General features: G+C 33.6%; 2 protein-coding genes and 2 pseudogenes across 11 annotated transcripts in view; 3 read left to right on the forward strand and 1 right to left on the reverse strand.

Annotated features, from left to right (window-relative positions):
* Positions 1-21,183, reverse strand: part of LOC125776325 (uncharacterized) — a 194,821-nt gene extending 173,638 nt beyond the window's left edge. The window contains exon 1 of one of the 2 annotated variants that reach the window (XR_007421638.1): positions 20,921-21,183. The gene's annotated coding sequence lies outside the window, so the exon portion shown is untranslated. The remainder of the gene's footprint in view (positions 1-20,920) is intronic. The other variant, XM_049448064.1, reaches the window with a different exon arrangement.
* The window catches only part of LOC105233704 (uncharacterized), a 746,688-nt gene that overhangs the window by 442,552 nt on the left and 281,233 nt on the right, over positions 1-22,903 (forward strand). The window lies entirely within an intron of this gene.
* Positions 1-22,903, forward strand: part of LOC125776365 (uncharacterized) — a 129,590-nt pseudogene that overhangs the window by 31,935 nt on the left and 74,752 nt on the right.
* On the forward strand, positions 6,221-6,419 carry LOC125776969 (small nucleolar RNA U3; annotated as a pseudogene).

Genomic DNA, 22,903 nt, shown 5'->3' on the forward strand with positions numbered 1-22,903 from the left:
ATTTTACAGCATTAGCGACTAAGGCCATCAGCTTCTTAATATTAAATATTGATAAACTAATATATGTATAATGGTTTAGTTATTTTGGAGTATCACACTTCAAAATAGATATCTAGTATAGATATAAATTTAATAAACTGTTTTAGGTTAGTATGTGTTACGTTTGTTAGTAATTCTGTTAAGTTTAAGTTGAGACGGTTGTGTTCCAATGATGTGCAGTTTTGTATTAAATGTTGAGTTGTGAGATTCTCTGAATTAGAATATGGGCAAACTGCTGCTTGGGAGTTTTCCAATATATGTTTGTGTGTTAGTTTGGTGTGACCCAACCGAAAGCGAGTATATACAATGGATATAATATATATATTGAATACATTTGTTACCAAAAATGTGATAAATGAAGAACCGCTCTACCGAATTTGTGCAAACTTCGCATAAGTCATCTACTAAATAGTTCGAACAAAGCCGAATGATTTGGTTTGGAAAGGTTCTTAAGTTATAAAATTATATCTGAAAATGACACTACTTTAGATATATAAATATATATACACATATAAGTAACATTAAACACAATTATTTGAGTTTAATTTCACAAATATTTATTTAATATTAAAATGCTATTCGTAGCTTGACTGTTGACATCAGACTGAATTAATTTTAAGTATCTTAAGACAGTGAGTCGAATTCCCGGATGAAAACATATAGTCGAAAAATAATACAACAAAGAAATATATTATTTGTACACATGTTACTTATATATAAAATATATAAACATTAAACTGCCATAACTAAGCACTAAGCTAAGATATAAAGATGTATTTCGATACAAAGGATCGCAGTAGCAAGAGGCACCTGTGGGCAAAATTTTGGGAAAAACTGGGCGTGATTCCGCCCTCTAACAAGTTTAATGTACATATCTTTTAAGCCACTTAACCTATAACTATGTACCAAATTTGCCGAGTGTAAATATTGAAATGAATTTCTACTGACACTGTGAAAATAAATGAAATCGAAGGATAACCCCGCTCACTCCCCATATAACTGTACTGTCAGAAACTTCCAAATGCTCCATATATCAATAACTAAATACCTCACAGACATTAAATTTCACCACCAGGATGGTATAAGAGACCATCCCTCTTAAATTCTTATATTGTGGTCCGATTTTGGGTGAAATCGGACTGCAACCACGCCTACTTCCTATATAAGAAAATTTTAAATTCCACTTGATCGAAAATGTGGGTCAATGTGTGATACATCTATAAAACTGAAATTATGCGTTGAATTAGACCATACTTACCGCATATGTCAGTCAATATGTGAGTTATCCCAATGAAAATAAGAGCGTGTTATACCGGTGCCGAAGCCAAATGTAATATTGTACTCAATATATTACAGAAATAATTATTTAAGGTCATTTTATTGGATATATTGGAATCAGAGAAAGGTTATTTCTGTAAACTAAGCCATAATTAATTCGTGGACCGATATCAAATACCAAAATATGATCTGCAATGACTAATACAATATATACAAATGAAATATAATACAGTAGTATCTCGATAGACCGGACACCCTTCAGTCCAGACACCTCTATAATCCGGACAATGCTATTATCCGGACAGTTTTATATTTTATACGCTACAAAAATGCAGACTTTTGTTTCTCTTTTCGCTTTGGTATTATGATTTTTAGTTTGCGTTGTGAGTTTTTGCTGCAGCAGTTCGAAGAATATCGGTACTTTAACGAAAAAATGTGCGTATATATGTACTACATAACGGGTGATTTTTTTGAGGTTAGGATTTTCATGCATTAGTATTTGACAGATCACGTGGGATTTCAGACATGGTGTCAAAGAGAAAGATGCTCAGTATGCTTTGACATTTCATCATGAATAGACTTACTAACGAGCAACGCTTGCAAATCATTGAATTTTATTACCAAAATCAGTGTTCGGTTCGAAATGTGTTTCGCGCTTTACGTCCGATTTATGGTCTACGTAATTTCTGGTTGAATGGCTACGTAAATAAGCAAAATTGCCGCATTTGGGGTGAAGAGCAACCAGAAGCCGTTCAAGAACTGCCCATGCATCCCGAAAAATGCACTGTTTGGTGTGGTTTGTACGCTGGTGGAATCATTGGACCGTATTTTTTCAAAGATGCTGTTGGACGCAACGTTACGGTGAATGGCGATCGCTATCGTTCGATGCTAACAAACTTTTTGTTGCCAAAAATGGAAGAACTGAACTTGGTTGACATGTGGTTTCAACAAGATGGCGCTACATGCCACACAGCTCGCGATTCTATGGCCATTTTGAGGGAAAACTTCGGACAACAATTCATCTCAAGAAATGGACCCGTAAGTTGGCCACCAAGATCATGCGATTTAACGCCTTTAGACTATTTTTTGTGGGGCTACGTCAAGTCTAAAGTCTACAGAAATAAGCCAGCAACTATTCCAGCTTTGGAAGACAACATTTCCGAAGAAATTCGGGCTATTCCGGCCGAAATGCTCGAAAAAGTTGCCCAAAATTGGACTTTCCGAATGGACCACCTAAGACGCAGCCGCGGTCAACATTTAAATGAAATTATCTTCAAAAAGTAAATGTCATGAACCAATCTAACGTTTCAAATAAAGAACCGATGAGATTTTGCAAATTTTATGCGTTTTTTTTTAAAAAAAAGTTATCAAGCTCTTAAAAAATCACCCTTTAGAACAATGTTTCAATTTTTGGTTGGTGACATACTCGTATTCACATGTGTGCGCATATGTATGTTTGTATGCTTGTGCATTATTGAAGTTATAGTTCTTTTTCTTTCGTTTGTCTTTCTGCGAATTCTCAACTATTTCATGTGACTTTTGTTTGAAATACTCTGCGTTGGTCTTTGAAAAATTAAGACTATGGCCCCTATTATGAGTTGCATTCGATCTTCGCTATTCGCTGGCTATCGAAAATCGAAAACCGAATGTCAAATTCGTATTATGAGCTATGCAAACCTGTCGAAATTTTCGTTGAGCATCGAAATGGCTGTCGAACAGAATTTACCTATCGACAGCATAGCGTAGTGAATGGAAATTTGTGAAAATGTGAATCGATCATGTCGTGATAGACGGAAGACACGTCTCCAGTGTTTTAGATGTGCGTGCGCTCCGAGGTCCTAACATCGACTCGGACCACTATCTTGTTGCAGCCAAGATTCGCACCCGCCTCTGTGCAGCAAAAAACGCACGCAAACAAACACAAGGAAGGTTCGATGTCGAGAAGCTGCAATCACAACAGACAGCCGAACGATTTTCTACTCGGCTTGCACTCCTGCTCTCTGAGAGCACTCGTCAACAACTCGGTATAAGGGAACTGTGGGACGGCATTTCAAACTCCTTGCGTACAGCTGCAACCGAAACCATTGGTTTTCGGAAAGTGCAAAGGAACAGCTGGTACGACGAGGAGTGCCGTGTCGCAGCGGAGAGAAAACAGGCTGCCTACCTCGCAACGTTACGATCGACCACAACACGTGCGGGATGGGATAGATACCGAGAGTTGAAGAGGGAAGCGAGACGCATTTGCAGACAGAAGAAGAAAGAGGCCGAAATGCGTGAGTACGAACAGCTCGATAAGCTGGCCGACAGGGGTAAAGCTCGAAAATTCTACGAAAAGATGCGGCGACTTACAGAAGGTTTCAAGACCGGAGCATACTCTTGTAGAACCCCTCAAGGTGATCTAGCCACCGATGCCCAGAGCATACTTAGATTATGGAGGGAACACTTCTCCAGCCTGCTGAATGGCAGTGAACACATAGCACCAGGAGAAGGTGAACCCGATTCCCCAATCGATGACGATGGAGCAGACGTTCCATTGCCCGATCATGAAGAAGTTCGAATAGCAATTGCCCGCCTGAAGAACAACAAAGCGGCAGGGGCAGACGGATTGCCGGCCGAGCTATTCAAACACGGCGGCGAAGAACTGATAAGGAGCATGCATCAGCTTCTTTGCAAAATATGGTCGGATGAGAGCATGCCCAACGATTGGAATTTAAGTGTGCTATGCCCAATCCATAAAAAAGGAGACCCCACAATCTGCGCCAACTACCGTGGGATTAGCCTCCTCAACATCGCGTACAAGGTTCTATCGAGCGTATTGTGTGAAAGATTAAAGCCCACCGTCAACAAACTGATTGGACCTTATCAGTGTGGCTTCAGACCTGGTAAATCAACAACCGACCAGATATTCACCATGCGCCAAATCTTGGAAAAGACCCGTGAAAGGAGAATCGACACTCACCACCTATTTGTCGATTTCAAAGCTGCTTTCGACAGCACGAAAAGGAGCTGCCTTTATGCCTCGATGTGTGAATTTGGTATCCCCACAAAAGTAGAACGGCTGCGTAAACTGACGTTGAGCAGCACAAAAAGCTCCGTCAGGATCGGGAAGGACTTCTCCGAGCCGTTCGATACCAAACGAGGTTTCAGACAAGGCGACTCCCTATCGTGCGACTTTTTTAATCTGCTGCTGGAGAAAATTATTCGAGCTGCAGAACTTAATCGAGCAGGTACAATCTTTTATAAGAGTGTACAGCTGCTGGCGTATGCCGATGATATTGATATCATCGGTCTCAACACCCGCGCCGTTAGTTCTGCTTTCTCCAGACTGAACAAGGAAGCAACGCAAATGGGTCTGGCAGTGAACGAGGGCAAGACGAAATATCTCCTGTCATCAAACAAACAGTCGTCGCACTCGCGACTTGGCACTCACGTCACTGTTGACAGACATAACTTTGAAGTTGTAGATAATTTCGTATAATTAGGAACCAGCATTAACACCACCAACAATGTCAGCCTGGAAATCCAACGCAGGATTACTCTTGCCAACAGGTGCTACTTCGGACTAAGTAGGCAATTGAAAAGTAAAGTCCTCTCTCGACAAACAAAAGCCAAACTCTATAAGTCGCTCATAATTCCCGTCCTGCTATATGGTGCAGAGGCTTGGACGATGACAACAACCGATGAGTCGACGTTGCGAGTTTTCGAGAGAAAAGTTCTGCGGAAGATTTATGGTCCTTTGCGCGTTGGCCACGGCGAATACCGCATCCGATGGAACGATGAGCTGTACGAGATATACGACGACATTGACATAGTTCAGCGAATTAAAAGACAGCGGCTACGCTGGCTAAGTCATGTTGTCCGGATGGATGAAAACACTTCAGCTCTGAAAGTATTCGACGCAGTACCCGCCGCGGGAAGCAGAGGAAGAGGAAGACCTCCACTCCGGTGGAAGGACCAAGTGGAGAAGGACCTGGCCTCGCTTGGAATATCCAATTGGCGCCACGTAGCGAAGAGAAGAAACGATTGGCGCGCTGTTGTTGACTCGGCTATAATCGCGTAAGCGGTGTCTACGCCAGTAAAGAAGAAGAAGAAGAAGTAGGTTTTTTGCGTTTATTTATTACTTTATGGTAAAAAATAATTAATTTATACTATTTTTGTTAATTTTATGCAGGCCGAAAGTCCCCAGGAAATCTGGTATTACTATAAAAATGTGATTTTGCTTGTTGCATTTCAGCCTCGGTATAATTGAATTTTATCCATCTTTGGCAAATGAAATTCTCCAGGGCATCGAGTACCTCAGATAGTACCACAGACACCGTGGGCTGTGCAAGTCCTAGCATGTTTTCACTCCCTATACTAAGTTGATTTGATCCCTGAGCACAAATTCGTAAAGCTGTTGCCAATTTTAGTATATTGGGAATAGATTTCGATCGTGTGCATCGCTGCAGCATCTCCTCTGTAGCGGACAGCAAATCAACAAACACCTCTTTCGACAAAAGGAAGTTTTTTTATAAATCTACAAATAAAATTTCCTAAATGTTGAACATGTAGAAACCTCTAACAAATAGCATAGTACTTACCTAGCGGAATCCAATTCCAAAGGGTTGGAAGCGTCCCTTAGCTTCTTTCTATTTCTTGCCAATTCCAGTAAGCTTTCATCCTCCTCTGAAGAATCGCCAAACTCAGTCCTAGTCATATTTTATTTTAACTTATATTTATATTTTCTTTATTTATAAAATATTTGTTAGTTTTATCTGACAGATGTATACTATCGTGAACATTCAAAATGATTGCAATTCACAATAACGCCAATCTTCATCGAATGAGCGTCGTAATACCAAATGCAAATTCGTTCGGCCAGCATTTTCGATCGTTGTCGAAGATCGAATGCAACTCGTAATAGGGGCCTATACTTCACAGAATCATTTCTGTGTGTCTCCATTTCCATTTTTGGAAATCGACCAGCGATGACGAGGTATATCGTTTTATCGGACAGCGTGAGGTTTAAGAACTTCATTTCTAATTTTGTCTTGTGGCATATTAGAAATGATGTTTCTTCGAAAATCGTTCGCTTACAACGGATAAAACGACTTCTGAGTGGTGATTTTATTGAATAAATTCCTTTTGGTTGAAATACTCTGCGTTGGCCGTTGAAAAGTTAAGACTATACTTCTCAGGATCATTCATTCCTTTCATTTCTTCAAAATAATTAATGACCTTTAGAAAAATGCATATTTGCATTATTTCGTTGTCATTTCCATATTCGTAGCAATAGAATTTCTATGGCATAAGTAAAGTAATGGCCTCCGATTGTCACCCCTTGCCGCTGTAGCAGCTTCGCCTAGAAACGTGCGTAAATATGTATGTACATATGTATACGTATGATCGTGAATACATATCGACGCAGATTTTTACGAGAAGCACCAGAAAGTTGTGCAATTTATGATTTTTAGCTTTTGCCATCGTCGCGAAAAGACGACTTGTTGGCAAAGGCATGCTCGGGGAGATGTTACGGCCTCTGTTTTTATGAATGAAGCGAGATCCCTTGTGGAATTTGTGTCTGCGTTCATGAATGAAATTTTTTTTTTTGTATAATTTTTTTGTTGTAAAATTTACTACACTTGTTCTTCGCCAATTTGGCTGCCATATTGTCTTGTGAAGATCAATTTCTTGTTGGTGACATATTCATATGTGTACGCATATGTATGTTTGTATGCTTGTGCATTATTTGTTTGGCAATGTATGCAAATATATGTACATATAAGTATATATGAATGTATGAACATGCAAGTCAATGCGCGCACATGTAATAAGTATATTGATAAGTGATGAAAATATGATTTCAGTTTCTGAATGCGCACATGCATATACATACACTCATATGAGCATATGCTGATACACAAGATAGGATAGAAGATGTATGCCTTTTAACATCGTATACTATACAAATAAATAAATAAATCTTACCAATAGAAATTAAATTAAATTAACATAATATTGCTGTGATAAATTTAAAAATTAAAATAAAGAAAAATATTTATTTGTATAGTATACGATGTTAAAAGCAAAAAATTAAAAATTTATTCTGTCGGATTCGAACCCCTGCACAGCTGTGGTAGCATATTGGGTCTCATGCATAAAACGTGAGCTTTTGCTCTGACTTGATTTTTTGAGTAAAAGGTGCTTGTCGTATGCATAATAAAATTTAATGTATTTGCTTTTACTCACTACTCAGGTTTGATCTCGTCATGCTCAGTTCGAACTATGTTCGAACTAAGTTCGATGAGCTTGTGCTCACTTTCATATGCATAAAAACAAGCTCTTGCTCTTTTTTGTGAGCTCTTGCTCAAATTTTGTTGAGGCTGCCTATAGTTGACTCGCGTACACTAAAAAGGAATCATGGCTGAATATTTTGTGCCACAAAGAAATCCAAAAGTTTATCAACAGCGTAAAACAAGTTTAGCAAGTGAGGATAAAAAATTATACAGGTTTATATTCTTATTTTTATTATTTTTTTTATATAATTAATAATAAAATGAAAATACATAGGTTTGATGATAGTAGCATCTGCTGGTTGGCTAATCATTTGTTTGAGGAGTCAGAAGAAACACGTGGTGGTGCCCTCAGCAACCTTGATAAAATTCGACTATATTTAAAATTTTGTGCAGATCCTGGATTCCAAAATGGTATAGCCACAGATATTGGTGTCCATCAATCAACTGTGTCGCGAATTATTGCGGAAGTTGCGAAACTTATATCTTCTAAAGCAAGCGAGTGGATAAAATTCCCGAAAGATGGAGATGCAATAAAAGATGCTCAAAGGAAATGGCAAGCAAATTATTTCTTTCCATTTGCAATTGGAGCAATTGATTGCACTCACATAAAAATAAAAAAACCCAAAAATCAAAGCGACGAATATATTTGCAGAAAAGGCTTCCACTCTATAAATGTGCAGGCCACTTGCGATGCAAAAGAACTATTTACTAGCGTTGACATATCCTGGCCTGGATCAGTTCACGATTCACGCATCCTACGAAACAGCGAAGTATGTAGGATAATGCAAAGTGTAACAAACGATATGCCCATGGCTAATGACACCATTCCGGAACCCAACAACTGAATTAGAAAAAAAATTCAACAAAGTGTTTATAAAGGAACGTGTCATTATAGAGCGGTGTTTTGGGCAATTGAAGCAAAGATTTTCGATACTTCAATATAAAATTCGTGTATCGACAGAGCTGGCGCCTCACGTAATAGCTAGTTGTTTCATTTTACATAACATAGCTAAATTTTTAAAAGACAATTGCATTCCAATCAACGACGATTACAACAATAATGATGTATGGCAATTAGGAAATAATATCGAACAACAAACGACAAGACTTTCAGAAGCTGGAAAAAACAAAAGGCGGATGATCGCAAATTTATTATCAAATTAAAATAAATGAATATTTTTTTTTTTTTTTTGGTTTATAAAAACAATTAACATTAATAAAATCCACTTTTTTATACAAAAACAAAATAAATGTAATTCACTATTTAACGAATAAAAATAATAATAAAATATGTACATATGTACAAAAATATAACATTAATTGTAATCATTCATGGAACTCCAACCCTCTTTCCACAAATTTTTCTTGCAAAATCTGTAATTTTGCGGAAAGAACTTTGTTTTGCTTTAACAAAACAAGCCTCTGCAGCTTTTGAAAATTTAACTCCCTTGTCTCATCAGTCTCATAACGACTCAAAATTGCTGTTGACTTTTTGTAAACCTTCAAAAATAAACAACATATAGCAAAATGTAAAATAAAATAAAAAAATTTACAACAAAATTGGAATAAACAAATAAATTTGATAACGGTGCACTTACCAGGAAGTTTGTTTGTTGAGGGATTAGAATCAGAACAAAGCAATGAGGATAATTCTGCTTCCCAGTTTTTTAAAATAATGTTTTTATTGCCTGTTTTATTTATGTCTATTTTACTTTTAACCCGACATTTCATGTTTGCTATTTTTTTTTATAATGTTTTTCTCCGACAGTTCCATTCCAAATTTTTGCCAAATTTCTTTCACACATATTTCTATTGCTTGTTTTTTTTACTTTTTATGCTTGGTAACTGACTTTTTTCTAGTAAATATTTATTTTCTTTTATTTTGTCAACCAAAAAATTTGAAATATCGTCAATTTCCATTTTATTATTATTTTTTAGCTCTACTTTAAATTCACTTCCACTTGACGACATGTTTGCGCTTAGAGGTTTGATCTCAGTTTGCTCAAGTAATTGTAATTGGTTTGAACCAGTGATCTGCAGTGAATACTTGGCTTATGAATACACTCTCATATTCATGAATCACCCCCAATATTCACTCACACTTGCTCTCACTAAAAATATTATCTTCTCACAATCACATGGCTTGCTTGTGTAATAATGAGTGTGAATATGTCTCACAATCACTTATCGCTCACACTTGGCTTGGCTTGCTTCTCTGCATACAATTGTTTGAGCTATTCGTTGCTTACCATTAGATGAGTTGAAAGGCTCATGAATACATTCACTAATAAGTGGCTCATTGTTTATTCATGAATACATTCACAAATTCCTTGCATATTCAAAATATATTTTATACCTACGCGAAGGGGTTTTAAAAGGAACGAAACGTGCGATTGTAGTGACTACAAAACTGAAACTTCTTTGTTTATTATCCTTTTAGTCAATTATTTTCTTAAGCTTTATCTTACATTCTAGAAATTGGAGAGCTTAGGTAGATGAGTCCTTGAAGTTTATACCTACGCGGAGGGGTTTAAAAAATAACGAGTGAGTCTAGTGACTTCGTAAAAACTACAAAACTGAAACTTCTTTGTTTCTTATCATTTTATTCAATTATTTCTTAAGCATAAATGAAAAGCTTTATCTTACATTTTTAGAAAGTGGAGAGCTTAGGTAGATGAGTCCCTGAAGTTTATACCTACGCGGAGGGGTTTTAAAAGGAACGAAACCCGTGATTCTAGTGACTTCGTAAAAACTACAAAACTGAAACTTCTTTGTTTCTTATCCTTTTATTTAGTTTTCTTTTAAAATAGCACAATAAATCGCATTAAAACATAGTAAAATACATATATTCAAGAAATGTCGGCGGGTTATGTGTCAGGCAAGATGTGTGCTTACGACGGTCCGAGTACTCTCCTACCTATTATATCAAAACTTGCACTTAAAATATTAACTATACCTGCAAGTAGTGCGGCGTCTGAACGTGTATTTTCCTTGGCAGGCAATTTAATAACTGATAAAAGAAATCGACTTGCTCCCAAAACCGTAGATAATATAATATTCCTGAATTCTATATTTAAGACTAACTAATATGGCAATAAGACCTTAGAAACTTAAAAAACAAAAATATACAATGATATTGAAAAGTAATTTTGTGCAATACCTCAATCTTAATATATATTTAGAAGCTATACTTATAATATATACTTGTATCTTTGGAGTTGAATCTTATGTATGTACATAAATCTTGAAGTAAATTTTATGCTTATTATTTTTATTTTTTACCGAAATTAACTGAAGTTTGCTATTTAGTTTTTTGATAATAATTAATGTAATTTTTATACCATTAAACTGACGTGATTTTAATTTTTAATTTTAATTCCATTGAAAGGAACTAAATTATCATTTTATAAAATAAAATGTAATATTATAAGTGATAACATATTAATGTATGTAAGTATGTATATGTGATTTTTTTTTAATAATAGAGAAAATTAACACAAAATATGAAAATCCAGTTTTTTATTTCATTATATCTAGTCATTATTTGAACCAGTTACAAAATCCTTGTTGTTATACAATAATATAATAGTAACTCTTACTAATTTCATAATGGATTTCTTAGCCTTTGGTTCATAGCGTTACGGCTCAAGTGGCTCAAGTGGCTTGCGCACAATTGAGCTTCTTCGTATATTCACAAGTGTTTTGTATTCATGAATGTCAGAGAGTCCTAAGCAAAGATTCATAAGTATTGTGAGCTCATAAGCAAACACTTGTGAATATATGCTTCATACAAGCTAAGCAGCTCACAAGCCAAAACTCTCTCTCTCATAATTGTAAGTGAGTAGTATTCACACTTATACTCATTCCGTGAATAATTTGCTTGCTTCATACTCAATTTTTCGCAAGTGGCTCAAAGTTGTGTTTAACTCATTCACTGCAGATCACTGGTTTGAACTCATTTTTGTGCATACGAAATTGAGTAAGAGCTGTTGCTGTTTGATCGAACTCAACTTACGAGCAATTGCTCACTTGACTCAACTCAGCGCTTTTACTCGTTTTTATGCATGAGGCCCATTGACTTTCCAAGCGCTTACCACCAACACCACCATTGACACTTAGGTTGCACTGACTTAAGTATGGTTTGGTTATGCAAATTAACTTCCCTTGTGTGGGAAGCATTAAAAAAATATATTCCGTTCCGCTACGCGCGGTAGAAATTAAACACAAGTGTTGGTTTGAGTGACAATATATGGTGCGCTTTGATCATCAAGATGATCACTCAATACGCTTGCCGATTATACACTGATCTTTATTAGTAAAAGCACTTATATTTATATTCTTATAATTCTATGCTTATTACTAAAGATGCTTTGGCATTACATTAAGTGATGAAATGCCAGAGCATTGGATTTCCAATTATTCTCATTATCAAAACAAATAATGGAATATTTGATTTTGCTTACTTATCAAAACAAGTGATATATTGATTTCTTATTAATTAAAGTATTCTGCTGACCAAGCAGTAATACTGTGAGAAGATACAATTTGTTTACATTTATCGTTAAGTATCTGTGTGGCTGCTGCCGTTAACTCCCCCCTCTCTAAGATGAATCGTCCCCGATTCAGTATCATTTTTTGATATTTTGTAAATGCTCTCTAAAATAGCATTATATGACAATTCTTGAAATTTTAATTTTTTGCTTTGCTTATTGGTTTTATATATATTTTTTAATTTTAAAATCTTATAGATTATGTATATTGTTATTAATAGTACAAGTATTACAATTATGTACCAGAAAAGTGAATGATTTTTAAATTCTTTAATTCTTTCACTCAAAATATTTATGTTTTCAAATTCAAATTCTTTATTTTTTGTTTCTATGTATTCTATAATTTCAAAGTTATTAATATGATTATTTTTTAAATAATTCCATATTTTACAATCAATATTTTCGTAAGTTATATTATCAATATTTGTATAATTTTCAAATGTTACAAGGTAAACTCCATTTATGGCAGAGTCATCTATAGTATGATTTCCAGAGACTAATATTGCTCCTTCTTTAATTATATCTGTGTCTTTATGTTTTTCTTTAATTTTTTTACATTTCCCTTTTTTATTGGACAAAATATCTGATAGGCAAGTATTTTTATTATTAATTTTACAATAAGTATTTATCATTTCTTTTTTGCAGTTTTTTATATTTATATATTCTTTTTTTGGATTTCGCAATTTCATTATCAATTATTAATCTGCCATCTTTTTGTGTAATTGCTCTTACGTCATAATATTTAAAATCATATATAATTTTTGGATACTTAATATATATAACTATTACATCTTTATTTTGTACTATTTTAAAATTTGAAATATCTATTATATCAGTTATTGTCAATCGTCCATGTTCATTCTTAATTATACTTTTAATCTCGTCTAAATTTAAAATTGTCGGGTTCAAAATTCCCATTTTTCCTATAGCTATTGTATTAATCATATTTTGTAATTCAGTTATTAGGAATTGATTTTTCCGTTTCATTAGAATTTTAATATTTGAGTTTTCATTAATGTTATTGATTGTTTCAGTTAATTGGTTAATAATTCCAAAAATTTTAGAATTTGTTGTGTATTGTTTATTATTATTGTCAATTAATTCGTTTAATTTATTATTTACTAACACTAGGTCGTCATGGTCTGGTGTTCCTGCTATCCACTTCCATAATGTACCTATTTCATTTATTCCTCTCCTATATCTTGTATCTTTAATTTGTAGTTGTTCTAATAAAGTTTCTATGAGTTCTATTTCTGGATCTGTGTCTAAATCATTAATATATGCCTTGTCTTGTTCATTATTTTGTTCAAAATTTTTATATCTGAGTTTTTTATTATAATAATTTGTGTCTGAACTTATAAGTTCTCTAAAGTATGTTAAATTAGTGATGTGAAAAATATTTCCGTAGTCATTATACAGGGCTACATCTCCGTCTTCTAATAATACGTAATCTTCTCTTGTGTAGTCCACAATGTCTGTCATTGTATTGGTAATTAATGTTAGAATAATTAGGGGTATCATCCTCTAAAAATATATGATTAAGATTTAATATTATCTTTATGTACTATTCTATTCCTGTAGTTAATTCTAACTTTATTCCCTAAGTCTTCTTTTACTACCTGTTTCTTGTATCTAGGATTTAGTTTATTTCTCTCTCCTGTAATCTTTTCATATATAACATCTCCGCATAAATATGTTTTATTAATTCTACTTTTATTGTGTCTTTCTAGCATCTTAGTTTGTGCTGATAAAAGTTTGTCTGGTAAAATATCATGAGAGACTTTATTATAAAGTACTTCAAATGGTTTCTCATTAGTTACCGAATGTATAGTTTTATTATATTGTTGGGCAGCTCTAAATATTGATTCTGAAAAGCTTATTAAATTATATTCTTGTTTAATACATCGTGAAATTTCAATTATTGTTGAATGTACCCTCTCAATTTGACCATTCGTGGTACTATGATTTAGGTTACAAAAAAATATTTCTATTTGAAGTCTCTGCATCAAGGACTTAAATTGTACCGTAGTGAATCCTGGTTCATTATCAATTGTTAACTTCTTTATATTAGGGAAGCTTTGTAATATTTCTAACACTTTATCTTCTAAATTAATCTTATCTTCGATTTGCTTAATAACCAAAAATTTGGAATAGCTATCTATACACGTAATGAATTTTAAAGATTGCGCATAGAATATATCTATGTGTATCTGTACTCCTTCCTCTGTAGGTATTGGGACCTCTCCAATTGGTATTTTTATAGGGTGTCTATCATATTTGTTTTTATTACATATGTCACAATTCCTTACATATTCTTTGAATTGTTTTCTCATTTCAGGCCAATAATATTTTTTGCAAATTTGATCCAAATTTTCTTGGTAACTTCTATGTGCTCGTGTATGCGTTTGTTCAATTATAATTCCTTGGTCTTCTCTGTTCGTTATGTCAATTGCAAAATTTTTCGTATATATGAATTTATTAGTAAATGTTTCTCTTATTTTCGCTTGTATTTCGTACAGATCCTCTATTGAGCAATGTATTGCCGTAACTATATTTGGTTTGATGTATTCCTTTAATATTGTGATTAAATTATCAACAGTATCGTATTCAATTAAATGTCTAATTTTCCCAAATTCTTGAATTTGCTCATGTATTGTAAATCTATTTTTACTTAGTAAAATTTGTTGTTTAAATTGGTTTAATGGTTTTTTTGTCTCGGGTATCTGAGTATGATCACTACTTTCAGCTGAATGTTGGGTTACTGTGGTTGACGATTCGTCGGAAAAATTATTAAGAAATTGTCGTGATAGAGCATCTGCTACCACATTTGTTTTACCTGGTTTATATATAATTTTTGCTCCATATTCTCCAATTAAAGCATGCCATCTTTTCATTTTGGCATTTGGATTTCTAGGTGAGACTGCAAATGTTAGTGGTTGGTGATCAGTATGAATTTCCAAATCTGAAACTCCGTATAAATAATTTCTTAGATTTTTTAATGCCCATACGATAGCGTATAGTTCTTTTTCGTTAGTCGCGTAATTTTTTTCAGTTGAATTTAATATTTTAGATATAAATGTAATAGGTTTGCCCCCTTGGCTTAAGACTCCACCAATAGCTTCATTTGATGCGTCTGTTGTTAATATAAATGTTTCGTTAAAATTTGGTTGAATTAATTCAACTTGATCTACTAATATAGACTTCAATTTCTCAATTGCCAAAAGTCCTTCTTGTTCCAATCTAATTTTAATTTTTTTAGACATATGTTGTGAAACTCTTCCGTTTTCACCTGATAAATGTATTGTTAATGGTTTTGCTATTTTAGCATAATTTTTAATAAACTTCCTGTAATATCCAATCATTCCTAGGAAACTTCGTAACTGTCGTAGAGTTGTTGGAACCGGAAAATTTAAAATAGTTTCAACTTTTTTTGGATCTGTCTTTATAACATTCTTTGCAACAATATATCCCAAAAATTCTACTTCTTCTTGGTAGAATTTAGATTTTTGTAATGAAATTTTCATATTTGCGTTTTTTAGAACTTCTATTATTATACTTAAATGTTTTTTATGTTCCTCGAAGCTTTTTGAAAATACGATTATATCGTCAATATAAACGTGACAAAATTTTCCAATAAAGTCCCTTAAAACATTGTCCATCGCCCTTTGAAATATACTAGGCGCGTTTTTTAAACCAAATGGCATTCTTAAAAATTCGTATTTTCCGTTATTTACTGAAAATGCAGTTTTTTCAATATCGTGTTCTTTAATAAGGATCTGGTGAAAATCCGATTCCAGATCTATTGTGGAAAAATATTTCGAACTTCCTAAATTTGAAAGTATTATATTGCTATCCGGAATTGGATATTTATCCGATTTTGTTACTTCATTTAATTTTTTATAATCGATTACCATTCGCAATTTCGGCGTACCGTCTTCATTTACACCTTTTTTTGGTACAACCCAAATTGGTGAATTATATGCGCTCTTACTTGGCCTTATTATTTTATCTTCCATCATTTTTTTTACCTCTTCGTTTATGAAGGAATTAGCAGAAAGAGGATATGGGTATTGTTTACTCCATATAGGAGTTTCAACAATTGTCGTTATTTCCGCTTTTATATCCGTTCGAAACGGTAAATTCATATTTATTGAAGAATGTATTTTATATATTTCATTTCTAATTTCCTCTCTTAAATTTTCAATTTCATCTTCGTTTATGTCGGTATTTCCTTCGACTGGCGCTTTAGAGAACTTTTCCTCTAAAGTAATTTTGTTTACATAGTTTTCCTCTTCCATATTGCCGGTATTATCATCGGCTGGCGTTGTAGAACTTCTTTGTTCCACAATATATTTTTTATTTAATTTGCCGGTATTATCATAGGCTGGCGTTGTAGAACTTTTTCGTTCCACAATATTTTTTACATAATTTTTACTTCTACTCTGCTGGTATAAATCTTCAGCTGGCGTTGTAGAGCTTTCCTGCTCCACAATATTTATTTTTTTATATTTGCCGGTATTCCCGTCGGCTGGCGCTTTAGAAGTCTTTGCTTCCAAAGTAATTTCGTCCTCCTTTACGATCTTTAAATTATCCTTACTTTTCTGATGCTCATATTCGCATCCTAAGCTAAATATATCCTCCTCTTTTTCATTATTTATTATTAATTTCTTTTTTTCCAAGTTAATCACTGCATTAATGTCCTTCAAAAATTTGTATCCTATTAATAGGTCTGCTTCCAAATTTTCGATTTCGTAGAATATTTGTTTTTTACCGAATAATGTGATAATGTGATAATAGCGTATTATCGAAAATCCATTAATTGTTTTTACTCTCTTTTGTATATCCAATTTATTTTTATTTTTGTATATTCCTGATTTAATATAGCAACTAGTTGCTCCTGTGTCTATTAATATTTTAAAGTTTTGACCAGTAACCCTGTCATCTAGAAATATATATGGCAGAGTTAATTTTGGCCTAAAAAATGATCCTCCTTAATATTATTAATGCGCTGTGTCTTAGTCGGTGGCTGCACATTCTGTTGTGTACTTCCATGTGGCCTTTTTTCCAAATTGTTTTGATTAAATGTTGTTGGCTTTTGCAACATACGGTTGCGTGTATGGATGCTTGAGTCGACATCCATTGGTGTAGGTCGTGGTTGGTTATTCTGGTATCCCATTCTTTGGTTATAATTCCTTTGTGGTTGGACTTGTGGGAACCGTAAATTATTATTAAAATTACCATTATTGAATCTGTTGTTAGAAGTATGTTGCCTGTTATTATTGTTGGGATTTGAATAGTTTTTTCCAAATTGTAATGCGAATGCTGCTCGCATATTGTTGGATTCTAATTCTTGTGCTTTTGCTAAAGCATTTGGTAAGTCGCTTGGCGATAGTGAAAATAAAATGTTTGCTAAGTTTCCGTTTAGTCCCGTTATAAATGTGCGTAAAGCATCCCGCCTATTTTTAGCATTGAATTCCTTAGTTACGGCGCTATCTGATCCGTAAGTCATTATGGTTTTATTTATTAGCAAGGTTAATTTCTCATTAACCTTATTATAATATTCAATTATAGAGTAATTGCCTTGACGCAGAATACTCATTTCTTGCTCGATTATATGAGCTGGTCGCTTATCGGCGTAAGCGAAATCTAATCGTGCTAATATAGCATCAAAATTTAGGACTGTTCCGTGGTTGGACAAGATGTCATTAGCATCGTGAGTGATTTTATTTCTTAATATAGTTAATGCAGCAAAATACCTACGGCTGCCTCTTATGTATAAGCTCATTGCGTTGTTAGCCGATTCCCTCCAGCTAACATATTTATTTTGCTTTCCCCCAAATTCTGGTAAAGATTTTATTACTTCTAGGGATTCGTCACAGCGAATCTCTGAATTTATTACTTCAGGTGGGTAATCTGTTATTGTTGTAGACTTCGTTAAGTCTTCTATTTGCCTGCGCATTTCAGATATTTCTAATCTGAGTGATGCGTTCGTTGCCGCAATTAGTCTTGCGACTAAGGTCTCATTTTTGCTAGTTAAAGCCATTTTTATTTATTAATTTTCCTTTTCTTTAAATATGGGCAATTTTCAATTTTATGGTTGCTTTTACAATAATGCAACCTTTCGTATTTTGGAACACTTGCATTACTCCCCATTTAAAACAAATATTCCTTTTTTGATACTTCTATCATCTCTATAGTCTCAGACATAACTGTCTCCTGATTATAATAATCCTCAAGTGTGACCTTCTTATCTTTTCCTATATATTTAAAAACTTTCTCCATACATTTAATTTTAAGTTTATCTTTATTTACATCCCTTTCTTTTTTGTTAATGCTATCGACTAATACAAATCCTTCAAGATTTCTAACTATTCTGTCTATTTCGTTATAGTTCAAGTCAGTTGTTTTATTTTTTTTATTTTTATTTTTTGATCCTTTCTAGGAAAGGAGACTCTTTTATTCTGGAGGGTCTGTAGTTCAGAATCGCAGAATTGAGTTTTATTATAAACCGGAGGGTCCCCCTTGCGGTGGTGAATCGCGGTTTTTTTTTTAATATTTTATTATATGTCTAGTCGAGCCTTTATTTAAAATTTTTAAGATTTAATTTTGTACTTTTTTATTTTTGATCCTTTCTAGGAAAGGAGACTCTTTTATTCTGGAGGGTCTGAAGTTCAGAATCGCAGAATTGAGTTTTTTGTTATAAACCGGAGGGTCCCCCTTGCGGTGGTGAATCGCGGTTTCAAAATATTTTATTATTTGGCTGGTCGAGCCTTCAATGATTCTTAATAGTTTAACTTAATTGCTAAAATTGATTGTCTTATATATTAATGTACTAATATATTTGATAAATATGGATAATAAAATCTTACTCCTTCTTCTCCTCGTCTTTTGTGGTGTGTTGTAATTTCCTTAGTCCTTGGTTTCCCTCGATGGCTACGCCGCTGCTTGACGTGCAATGCCTAATGATGTTTTTTTTTTGTTTTTTAAATATTTGTATTTTGTGATTTACATAAGTCACTCTTTACTTTTTTATTCACTATTCATTTTTTTTTAATTTATTTTAAAAAAAATTTTGTTCTTATTTATTCTGCGATTGTCACAACACAACAAGCAATAAAGTTTTTGCTCACTTTACTTCAAGTTTGGTTTGGCTTTTTTCCCTATTCTTGGGATACTTGTTTTTTCTTTTTAATTTTTAATGCGTTATTCACATATGTACTACCTCTCGCACGAGGTTTATGTACGTTTACCGGTTAGTGTTCACTAATCGCGACCGTTATGGTTCTAGGGATACATTTCTCTCCCTTTATACGACGAACACGTGCCCTTAACGTTGGGCGTCAATTAACTTCCCTTGTGTGGGAAGTATTAAAAAAATATATTCCGTTCCGCTACGCGCGGTAGAAATTAAACACAAGTGTTGGTTTGAGTGACAATATATGGTGCGCTTTGATCATCAAGATGATCACTCAATACGCTTGCCGATTATACACTGATCTTTATTAGTAAAAGCACTTATATTTATATTCTTATAATTCTATGCTTATTACTAAAGATGCTTTGGCATTACATTAAGTGATGAAATGCCAGAGCATTGGATTTCCAATTATTCTCATTATCAAAACAAATAATGGAATATTGGATTTTGCTTACTTATCAAAACAAGTGATATATTGATTTCTTATTAATTAAAGTATTCTGCTGACCAAGCAGTAATACTGTGAGAAGATACAATTTGTTTACATTTATCGTTAAGTATCTGTGTGGCTGCTGCCGTTAACTTGCATGTACATGAGAAACATAAGATGGTTCTAATAATTTTGTTTAAGTATAGAAATATTCTTTTGTAGAACATTTGCTTTCGCAAACATACAGACAAATGTGCAAACGACATAATATATGTATGTATTATTGTTTCGCATTTTGCTTCTACGCTGGTCAAATTTCTTTACAAAAATCGGCTGAAATGTGTGAGAAAATAAAAAATAGACAACTAGGGCAAATAATTTTTAAAAAATTTATTGACAATTAAATATATGTAAATGAAAATACATGTAAATTTACTTAAATTTATTGAAATATCGTTTCGCATTTTTCGGCACTTTCAAATTAATTAATATAAGTAAAATTCACGACTTAACCCGCACACGTCTTATTCGTGCAAAATTTCCAACTTTATGAAAATTTGCGCAATTATTGACACTTCAATTTTATGTAAAGTTTAAAACATGTTTACATATGAATAAATAATATATTGATTTTGGCGCAATTATCGACACTTGTCAATTTGCCCAATACATTAGTAGGAGAAAGCTCAATACTTATTTACATATGATATATACAAAGAACATATAAGAAGATTTTTACTTAATATTGTTACGAATTTACTCTTTGCTAGTTTTACTTTACTAGGTTCGTATCTCTGGATTGACAAATAAAACTAAAACTGTTTAATTTAATTCAACAACTCTTTATTTCACAACTCGTCTACACTATGTCAGTTTACTCTTAGCACTGGTTGATTACGTTGGCGCTGCCACGGCTTATATAGCCACGCACTTCTCGCTGATGCCGACGTGTCCTTCTAGAATATTGCGTCTGGAAATTACCAGAACATAATGCTATACGGCGCCAGACGCAAGCAGACAGTCGCGGCGCCAGACTCAGCAATTGTTTAACTAGACAAGCAGACAGTGCGGCGCCAGATGTCTATTGTTTCGACAAGCAGACAGCCGTGGCGCCAGATGTCTACAACAAGACAAATGCTATTCCATATACCTACAGCTATTGTTCATAATCAGGGATGCATATAGTAATACAAATACAACTTAATACTACTTTTGTAACAATATGTAAATATTTATTTGATTTTGGCGCAATTATTGACACTTGTCTTAATATACAAAATTGGGCCAAAACGAAACAATGAAATACATAATTACTTTTGCATGTCAATATGGAAATGCCGACGGCAAAACGCAAAGGCATATAATGCATATACTTACATACAAGCGATTTCTTGGTTGAAAGCAAAAATTGAAGCATGAAATGCCGACAGCAAAACGAAATTGCTTACATTCGTACATTGCTTATGAATCATGAAAATATCATCATAATGTTTAGGTAAATCTTTTATGTATTTAAAATGAGTTATTATAAAATAAGATTAAATTAACATTAAATAATTTGAAAAATAATAAATCAAAAATAAAAGAGTTCTACATACATATTTCCATCCTATGGAATATCAAAGAAATCATTTTATAAATACATACAGTGGCGGACAAAAGTCTACATACACCCCCTGTTTTTTTCGATGTGAGAGTACAAAAACTTTTTAGAAAAATGTGTTGATACAGTTTTATTCTAATATTTATTATAATAACAATTAACTAAAAAAATTCATTATTTAACATAAAACAACAAATTTATGGAAGAAAAACTCAAAAATTGCTTTGACAAAAGTCTACATACAGTTCTAATCTCCTACTTTGTACATTGCAATATTAACAGTAAGGTAACGTTAGCCTTTTTCTTTTATTTCAATATGTTTATTGTTTGATATTTATTGAATTTAGTTGTGGTTTAAACATTTCAATAGCTATAATGGCTCCGCGAAATGAAATATCAATTGATGTAAGAAATTTGGTGATAAAAGAAAGAAAAGAAAAAAAATCATATGGTGAAATTTCTAAAATTTTTAACTTGAGTCGAGCAACAGTACAGACAATTCTAAAAAACTTTAAAAATAATGGTTCCAACGAAAATAAACCGCGCAGTGGACGCCCAAAAAAACAATCTCGTAGAGACGTCAGCCTGATTCCCAACGAAGTAGACCAAAATCCAAAAGTAAATGCTCCAAATATAGCCGAACGCATAGTAAGTTCATCACAAATGAGTATCCAACCAAAAACAATAAAAAAAAACTCTAAACGATAACGGATAAATATAATAGTAGAACACCACGGAAGAAACCTTTTATTTCTGAAAAAACCGGAAACTTCGTTTAAAGTTCGCCAAAAAACACAAAGAAAAGGAAATGGATTTTTGGAAAAAAGTTTCATTTACAGATGATTCTAAATTCACCCTTTTTGGTAGTGATGAAAGGGCTAAAATTTGAAGGAAAACTAACGCCACGCTTGAACCGAAGAACGTAGTATAAATTGTGAAGCTCGGTGACGGCAGCGTAATGGTTTGGGGAGCTGTTGCGGCCTCTGGAGTTAGAAATTCGGACTTTATCGAAGGTGAAATGGACGGTTATAAGAATAAGTCTCTGTTGGAACATAATTTGAAGCCTTTGGTGGATAATTTAGGTCTCGGTTCCAGTTGGATATTTCAACAAGATAACGATCCGATGCATGCGGCGCAAATTGTTAAGGACTGGTTGCTTTATTATACTCCAAGGCAATTAAATACACCACCTCAAAGTCCAAATATGAATATTATTGAACATGTCTGGGAGATTTTGGAGCGTAGAATTAGAAAGCACCAAGTTTCTAGCTCTGCCATACTCTAAGAGCGCATATTGGGACCTTGGAACAGTATTACATCTGCAGCGTTGACAAATTTAGCAGAATCAATGCCACGGCGTCTTCAAGCAGTTATAGATGCCAATGGGGACCCAACTAAATACCAAAACGTCTTAATAACTAGCATTTTATAAAGTTTTTCGCACTGAATTAAGATATTTTTGTACTGTATGTAGACTTTTGTCAACACAATATTTGAGTTTTTATTCCATAAATTTGTAGTTTTATATTA

The sequence above is a fragment of the Bactrocera dorsalis genome, chromosome 2, assembly GCF_023373825.1.
Source record: "Bactrocera dorsalis isolate Fly_Bdor chromosome 2, ASM2337382v1, whole genome shotgun sequence".
Taxonomy (NCBI): Eukaryota; Metazoa; Arthropoda; class Insecta; order Diptera; family Tephritidae; genus Bactrocera; species Bactrocera dorsalis.